Raw genomic sequence first — 9,541 nt, forward strand, 5'->3', positions numbered from 1 at the left:
TTGGAAGCTTCTCTGTTCTGGAAGTTCAGAGGTTCTTGTTTTGTGCTGCTGATCTTGATGATGATCCTGTGACAGAGTTCTGTAGCCACTGGGACAGTGTGTTGGGTCTCTGAGAGAGAAGTAAACAGCTGGTCCCAACAGACATGCTCACATTGACTTAAGAATGTCATGTTGAATGGTTTTCCAAACCTTCACAAATTAAGATCTGAAAAGTGTGGTGTGTGTGTATGCATTCAGATCTTTCATGTCTAATACTTTGTAGAATCAACTTTTGGGGTTTGTCTCAAAAGGTGAAAATCTTCAGACTAAAATTTTTGTTTGTTTGTCTTTGCGAAACAGCCAAGCTCAGTCAGACTGAATGGATAAGATCTGCAAACACCAAGAAAAACCACAGAACCAACAGATTAAGAATTCATTTTTCTGTCAGTATACCTGTACTTCTACACCTGGAGAGAAAGAAAAAAACAATAATTGTGAAACCATAGCAACAAACAACATATGGGTGTGTAATAACAATTAGAATATCACTGAAAAGTACACAAACGTCTTGCTAAATAATCTGTAGGACTCCTGCCATACATATAGCAGGTAAACTATGGCAGGAGGATGATTTAGCTCACTCCACCATTTGAATCCATTATCAGCAAATACAAAAGCAGAAAGTTACTTTTTTGTCATCTTTAAAGAGTGATTAGTTCATTTTCACCTCCTTTAGACAACACAGGGATGGCAGTCTGTGCTGGTGAAACTGCGAGCCTGTCCAGCCTGTCCTGTATGACTGTGCAACGCTCTGAGTCACTGCCTTGTGTTTGCAGGACTGCAGGACCCAGCTAACATAAATTAACAGGTGGGAAGAAGCAATAATGTGGTGAACCAGGCAACGTGGTGGTGGAGGGGGTGTTGGGATGTTCTGTCATGCAGGGAGGTGACAGTTCAGGCTCCATCTGTCATCCAGCAGCTCATACGTTTCAACACCACAGATTTACAGAAGCTCTATGTGTTTCTCCTGCTGCCTGTAGCCGTGCAAGTCACATGGATGATGTGAGATTACTGCAGGAGAGTCGAGCGAGGTGTTCACATCACACCCATCAACTCTGTTACCTAACAGTGAGAATCCTGCCACAGAGTTTCCAACGTGTTGATAGGGTTCGTGACTTTATGCAGACATGACATGTTGTGAATTGGAACCACATATCATTATGAGGATGGTTACAGTAGTCCAGTGCTTCTCAATTCCAGTCCTCACGCCCCCCTGCTCTGCATGTTTTAGATGTGCCTCTATTCCAGAACAGCTGATTCAAATGATTGCATGACCATCAAGTGGTGCAGAAACCTGTTAATCACCCACAGATTCAATCCAAGTGTGAGGTAGAAGGAAAACACCTAAAACATGCAGGGCAGGGGGGCCTGAGGACCGGAATTGAGAAGCACCGCAGTAGTCCATCACTTCCTCTCTGCTGTTCTGTGCAGCATGGTGTTGGGTAAGCCTCAAATATAGATGCTTCCACTGTCCATCGCTTCAGAAGGGGCATAACCAGGGTTTGGGTGGTGGCAGCACTCTGCAAAGGTTTTATATCCTAAAGTGGTCCTGGTCACTAGCATTTGGTGTGATTTTCTGACCTGTAATATTAATATAGAAAGTAGGCATCTGGTACTCTTGGTGGTAGCCGCCTACAGCTAGCTAAAATCTGCAAATACTTACGACCCCCTCTAATAACACAGAATTTCCTATTTTGATAGAACACTAAGGTAACTTTTTAATAGAACACTGAAAATATTCCAACAAACATGGAATGTAACCTATTTAACCTTTTCACCCATTTTAACTGAACTCTTTCACTTTACCTTCCCCTTCCAGCCTCTGACTGAGCCTACAGGAGGCAGACTGATGTTCAGTTCAGCCACAGGCCAGCACCAACCTGAGCAGAAGCACCACGAGGAGCGTTAATGTCACACAGATGTGCTGTTGTTTACTAATCAGCTGCATAAAAGCTATTAGTGTCTCTGCTGCCTGACCAAATTAACATGCGGGGACGTAGTCGTAACAGTCCCTGCTGCTGTAATTAACGGCCATCAGCAGAGTGGTGAGAGCATGCGAGAGTCACTGCAGCTCCACTCAAACTGATCTGAGGTCTGCGCCTGAACTGGTTGGTCCTGGGTGAAACCCAGTGGAAACGGCACAGCGCCATTAACCCTTCCTGCCCCATTGACTGTAGTTTGTTAGCAGGACGGCTGTAATCCAACGCCAGGCAGGATGACCTCACTCTGACTGCTGCTGAAGTGCTTTATATTACATTAGGCCCAGTCAGATGAAGGAGCCTGACTCACTGACATCCTCATATATCAAAGGTAAAGTGATGCCCACATACCCAGAATCGGGGAGCATTTGTCCCTCATAATTAAATTTAGTGAAAACTGAAAGCTCTTCAGTTGTCAGCATTGTTAGCACACCGGGTACAAATATGGAAGAAATAGCTCATCTACTATCGTGGGAGCATAATTAGCACCTTTATTCCCAAGAAACACTAGTTTTTAAAATAACACTGTTGGCATATTTTATCTGCACTACTAATTATTCAAATACATGCACCTCATTTTGTGATGTAAAGCAGACAGGAATGTAACACATGGCAACATTCCTCTTATACATTCTTCAGCGAGGATGGCAAGGAAGTTGAATAGAAATCTCACTGACAGAGACATGCAGCTGACTGGCATGTTGGCTCACTACGTTTTCCCACAGCAACAGTTAGGTATGTCAGCATGGTGGCTGATTTTTCAGGAGGTTCTGTAACCAAAATCAGGCTTTAAAAACCTCTTCAGCTATAAAAATACTGCATATTTTAAAAGACTTAAAAGAAATTTGACATCACAGCCATATTTGACGCCTTGAAATTGACCTCCGTTTCTTTAAGAGCCTTCTAGCCTTTCCACATCATCACAACTATGATTCTCTGTGCTGTTAATTGATGCCTGTGACAACTATTATTAGGACTATTGAAGCTTGTATGATAAGCTCAGCAGCTCCACCAGGTGTTTGCTTAACAGCTGCTGCTGCTAGTCTGGAGGAGTAGTGGATGGATGCTCTATAGGCTGAAGCTTGGCTTTGGATTGAAGCTCCAAGACTGAGCTTTGGTGAGCAGAAGTCATGTTAAAGCTACAGTTTGTAACTTTTATGAAAAGAATATTTTATTGACATATTTGTTGAAATTCACTACGTTCTTACAGAATGGTATTAGAAAGATAATTTTGAAGAAAAAAAAAAGTTCCTCCTTCTCCTCCCACTGATATCTAGAAACAACCAATCACAGTCAGGAAGGGGGTGAGGAGGGTCTTATTGCTGTTGATCATGTCCATTTGTGTGAGTTGCTCCTTGACCCTTCACCCCTGCACTCTGCTACACTACAGTTTCTCCCTGTCAGCAGACCCTGTTTTGAATGCTAAGGCTAGTTGGCATTTCCACCAATGATGACAGTAAAGGTGAGTTGATTGACAGCACTAAGACATGTCTCCTGGCTCTGCACTCTAAAACGTGCATTTGGACTGCAGTTCATGCTATGGAGTTATTTACATTAATTATTTTGTGTTAATGATGACAACTTACTTATGTTGAATTAACTTAAGTTACACATTTTTAACTTTAAGGAACTTTTTACTTTACTTGGAGCAGTTAAGTTCAATGCCACGTTCACAGATCTGTGAGGGAGATAGAGAGGACCCAGAAATCTGGCTGATCCAGAAAGATGTGCAAAGAGGAAGCTAAATGATAAATGTAATTGTCCTGTACTTCTGTATCAGTTTGTCTAGTCCAGGGGACCCCGAAGTGCTTCACATAATAGTCAGTCATTCACCCATTTACACACTGATGGAGGTAAGCTACAGTGTAGCCTCAGCTGCTTTGGGGCAGACTGACAGGAGCGAGGCTGCCATGCAATCAGGAGCTGGAGATCCTTCTCTGTGTAACTCTGTGACTGTGACATATATTGCCAGTATTGTCCCACTGGCAATACTTCCACCTCCAGTGATATATATAACCTTGCTAACATTAAAATCTGCTAAGGAAATGTTCTCACTTTAAAGGTTGCATTTTTTTTTTACCAGGATAATAGCAGATTCATTTTATCTGCCATAAAAGATGAATTTTTACATTTCTAATAAATGTCGAAGCTGCTTTTTATGAGCAAAAAGTTTTCCACAACTGTAATGAGGGATTGTAAGACGTGCTGCTTCAATCTCTTGCCTTGATTTTGGATATAAAGTTTAACCAAATGTTCCAGATGAGATAACTCAAATATACCAAGTTCCTGATCCAAATTTGACTTCTTTCATTCACCTTTCTGCCTTCTGTACAGTGTTTTCATTCCACTGTTTGGTGTGATGGTTTGATGGTGCTGTTTAGAACATCTCCACAGAACCCAACAAGTGATTTCTTGTGTTAGTACAGTTGAGGTGTTCCAGCAGGAGTAGAATCACACAGCGGATGACTGCGATACGCCCCGGCTCAACATTTAAACATGTGCCAAGAATGACTCTGGATCTTTGTGGAGCTTTACAGCCGTTTGCTGGCAGCTTCTCTGGTTGAGCAGGTTGACGCTGTCGCTGATTCAGCCCATTAAAGACAACACTTTACTGATGCTTAGTGGAAAAGATGGAGGCTCTTTTCTGTGCCTGCTGGCAGATGGTCGAGTCTTTCACTCCATTTAACACTCCTTCATTTGATCTCACTGATTTCATCGTGTTTACTCATTTCAGTGAACCGGTGCTGGGGGGGATTGTAACTGTGAGCATTTGTTTCTGTAATGCTAACTTCTGTGCTGTCACTGTTTGAATCTGGCGTGTCCTGTTGGCTCTGTTTACAGGAACAGAAAAAAAGTATAATTTTTGGCCTTTTTTCAGATTAAAACAATATTTGTGAGTTGGTGTTACTGCAACTTAAATATTGGCAATTATATTTTAGGCCTGTTTCCAGGATTAAAGTAAAGGTTTTTATCCATATTCTTATTAATCCAGGCCTAGTTTGATATGCACAGACTCAGGGATTTTCCTACTTGTCCCATTTTATTTCCGAAATTGCAAAAAAAAAAAAAACAACAGCAAAAAAACAATCTTCCTAAACAATAAAATTGGATTTTCAGAAAACGGTGTGGGGACCTTGTTGAGGTCAGATGAATCAGTCTTTTAGAGAGCATTCACACTAGCAATATTTAGTCAACTCTAGAAAGTTGGGTTTTGTTTGGGGAAGTGTGAATGTGCAGTGAAAATCTGATGCAAATGAAAACAGTGACCTCTGGCAGCCTACAAACTTAGATCTCAGTTCAGTTGAAGAGAAGAACTCTGATGGGGTTTGAAGACCAAGCTGACCAGATCCTATAATGCAGGGCATTCTGGGTAAATACAACCAAGACAAATGGATGTGTCTAACATCCGCTAACTAGCTTGTGCTCAGCCCATTGTTGAGGAATGTTTGTTTGGCACATTTGCCAAAAACAAAAGAAAAATCCTACAGCCGCCAAATTCTCATGCCACTTACATTTTTTTTTTTACATTTTATAAGAAAGGACTTAGGCTTATATCTTCTTCAGAGGTTTTCATGTTGTTTCCTTCAGTGGTTCTTGGTGCAGCGCCCCCACAGGCCAGGTGGGTGAGCAGGTTCCTCAAAGAATTTGGATTGTTTGACCAGTGTGAAAGCGAACCTAGTCTCCCGGACTGTCCTGTTTGAAAACTCCATTAGAGTTTATCAGATCCAGCTCAGGATCCAGAAAAACAACAATCAAATATTGCCACTTTCCTAAGACAATAACTTAAGACATTTTTTTTTGCCAAAAAAAAAGGTTTTGACCAAAAAAAGGCACCACCTTTTAATTGTCAAATGCATTATTTAAGCAAAGAAATCCACAGTGAAAAATTGTAGTAGTAAAATAAACTACATTATGCCAGATGACAATATGCGCTTAGCACCAGATGGAAGTCACAAAGCATACAGCAGCTCTAGCAAAAAACACACAAACATTAAAATAAACTACATTCTGTCAGCAACTCAATAATTACTACAGAATCTTAAGCATAGATACAAGCTGTCAATCACATTCACACCTGCTTATAATAATAGTTCAGTCTTACCTCATTGGATGTGCTAACAACAGCTGAATAGGCACATTTTTTTATTGCAACATCTCATGGGTTTAGTTCTTGTTTCACTGTTGGTAACTAAAACTGCAGCCATGGTTATAGCTTAGTATGAGCACTACCTACTTTAAACGTAAACCTGTTTCTATTTCTGGTTTGTATTATTTTAGAGTCAGTATAATCAGTGCAGGCAGATCTTCACTAGATGTTAGTCTGATTTTCTGTTCTGGAGTCTGTAAAGGTGCATTGCAATTTTCTCCAGAGACTCGTTGGAATCACCACCAGGCCGATACCAGAGCAGTGGTGTGGATAACTGATCTGGGAATGTTCTGCAAACCGGAGTACCTTCCTGAAGCCTTATGGGCTCGATACATGAGCAATGACAAGAGACAGGCAAAAATTTCCACTTCACAGAGTCAAATCTAACACACGGGAGGCGATAGCCACAACAGCAACCAAACTTGAAATATTTTCAATTTTGAAATCTCTGTACATGAAGTCTCTGCTTAGAAATGTTTAATCTAATGACATACATACTCTGTGTAAGTACCTACTGCTTCCCAGACTTGGACACTCTTTTACCAGGTATCTAGCAGTCTGTTCTGATGCTGCTGTCTCCAGATGTGGAAGCTGGATTGCTATGTTTCATCTTCATGTCTGACATGTTACTTCTGCTGCCGAACTGCCTGACTCCATTTTCCTTTACTTTGTTCTAGAGAAGGTACACAACTAACTATGAACCCCGGTGTACTGCTGTCACTTTGATTCATAGCCTCATTCTTTGCTGCACATTGAATATCAGACAAAACACACACTCCACTACATTCCATACATGGATAACTCAGAGGCAACCCACTTTTTCATAATGCTTATCTTGACACAGAGCTCTGATTGCCCTGGGTATGACTGCAATAAGTATTTATTCATTAGAGAAATGGCAGCGTGTTTATCAGTGTGCTGATGATGGATTATTTTCTGTGCAGTGGGGTCATTCTTCAGGTGATGGATTATGTTAATGGATGATTTAACTCCAATCAGACAGCTCATTTCTCCCACAGTAAGGAACTAATAATGCATCATGATTAAACAAACTCACACATGGAACATAAGAAGAAGAAGATCCTTGAGGGATATTGTTTCAATCAATAACAAAGAGCTAGATTAATGAGCCAAAACATTAAGACTAACTCTGTTGTTTTACCCGGGCACATCTGCCACCAAACACAGACTCACTGTAATTTGGCAGGATCTAAGGCTTGGGCTGCTTTGAAAACCTCAACTCTTCAAGACGTAATTCTGGGAGCACTCATGATTTTTCTGGAACTGGAAATTCAAACTTATGGCCAGGAATGGAAAACATAATAAAACAACTACTTGTATCAAAATCAGGAAGCAGCAGACCAAATGATCCATTAATCTGAGTTATACGAGTCCAAATGCTGCCTGCAGACTCACCGGACTCAAATATAAAACTGTGATACGAGAGCAGATCTGCTATTTCCCTGTGTGAATCATTTATATTATGGCTACCCAAAGAAGTTATTCATTCTTTCATCTTCATTCTTTATTTTGAAATATTCTTTGTTGTTTTATTAAACTCATTCTCCATAGAAAAAGTTTTCTACCTCGGCTATTCATTTGGCATATTGGATGTACCTGTGTGTTTCCATGGTTTATTTATGTCGTCACACTTGTAGTTACTTCCTTCATCCTCCAATCTGTTGCCAGCAACAAGACACGCTATAGAGATGCACTAGCCCAACCTTCAGGCCTCATATTAGGACTTTGTGTGTTATTTGCCTTGAAGCCTGCTTCATGTTGGAGGCAGAGCAGAGTCATGTTACTCAGTCAAAGCTGCATAAACAGCCCCCTTCATCCTCCATCACTATAATATTAAAATGCAAATAGAAGTCAGGTGTTTGCAGCAGAAAAAGAATCACGCTCCTTCATGGCCCGGTTTGAAGAGAGAGGGGAAGAAAAGAGAGTTTTCTTTCCTTTTTATCCGACCCATGACAGGGTGAGAATTTTCACAAGGGTCTTTGATATACATGAGCAAACACACACTTCTATGCTAATTTTCCTCGCTGTGGCTCGTCTCTGCCCCGCCGAGTGGAGGAATAGTAAGCTGTTGACCCGGTGGCTCCAGATGCCAGACAAGGCCCCCGTCCCTGATTGGACTCCACGGTGCTTCAATCAGCTTAATTGGCCACAACTAGAGTATCAGTGAGAGGAGAGAGACGAGAGTGGATTGCTGGAATTGGAATAAAATGAAGAGCTGCGTGGCGCACGCCTCGTTATTTGTTGACTGACGTGTCTACAGAAGCGGGGTGATGTGCCGCCAGATCTCAGAGGCACAAGAAGAAAAACAAGCTCTGACTCTGGGTTCAGGGCATTGTTTACCTCTAGAAGCCGTCAGAGTGACAGCAGCAGGTACTTTATGAAGGAAACGTGTTAAAAACAGCATTTTTGTTGGCGCTTCACGTTGGGTTGAAGATCGCTGGAAGCGGCTTGAGGAGCGTTGTGAAACAGTTCAGCACTTTAACTAGGATTAAAAATGTAAATTTAAATGTAATTTAATCTTCCTGTTTGGCATGTCAGTGGATGTGAATTCAGACATTTTGATAATATTTTTCTGGGCATTTTATTGCAGTAAAATAACCAATTTAATTGTATGTTTTTGTGTCAGAACAAACTTTAATTAGCAAATGCAGGAAACAAATCACCTGAAATACACCAATCTGCCAAAACATTATGACTTTAAACAAGAAAAATACCCATGATGCTCTTCCTGGAGCTGAGTGATGTGTCTCATTGGTGCAACAGTTTGTTAAAGGGGATGTAATATGTAAAATCCACTCTTTTGAGCTTTACATCATGTTATAATGTTATTCCCTCATTAAAAATACTTGAAGTGCTGCTACTGCTGTTGAGAAATCCTTTAATCTACCACGGCAACCATCCATGGACCAAAAAACAAGCTTCTGTTTCATAGTGCACCTCTTCCTGTGACTCAGCTCCTCCAGACTAGTGGCAGCAGCAATTAGCAAACACCTGGTGCAACTGCGTTTCTGGTGAACACATCATAGGAACTCCTTCATGTACTATGATTACGCCCCTTTAATTTTGTCACTTTTGTTGCAAATCAAGCTGAGTCGAGTTACTATGTTCAGTTCAATTTTTAAATGTCTTTATCGGCGCCAAAGGGAAATTAAATGTCATAACCCAAGCAACAGTCCAGTGCTGCTTCTCTGTAGCCCAGGTCAGGCGCTTCTGATGCTGTTTCTGGTTCAAAAGTGTCTTGACCTTTGACCTGGGGAATGCAGCACCTGTAGCCCATTTTCTGCACATGCCTGTGCACGGTGGCTCTGGATGTTTCTACTCCAGACTCAGTCCACTGCTTCCACAGGTCCCCCAA

The 9,541-nt window shown here is 41.3% G+C and overlaps 1 protein-coding gene across 4 annotated transcripts in view; it reads left to right on the plus strand.

Moving 5' to 3' along the window:
* The window catches only part of cdk14 (cyclin dependent kinase 14), a 173,809-nt gene that overhangs the window by 68,267 nt on the left and 96,001 nt on the right, over window positions 1–9,541 (plus strand). The gene's annotated exons all lie outside the window — the stretch shown is intronic.

Source organism: Poecilia reticulata, linkage group LG6 (assembly GCF_000633615.1).
Source record: "Poecilia reticulata strain Guanapo linkage group LG6, Guppy_female_1.0+MT, whole genome shotgun sequence".
In the NCBI taxonomy this organism is placed as follows: domain Eukaryota; kingdom Metazoa; phylum Chordata; class Actinopteri; order Cyprinodontiformes; family Poeciliidae; genus Poecilia; species Poecilia reticulata.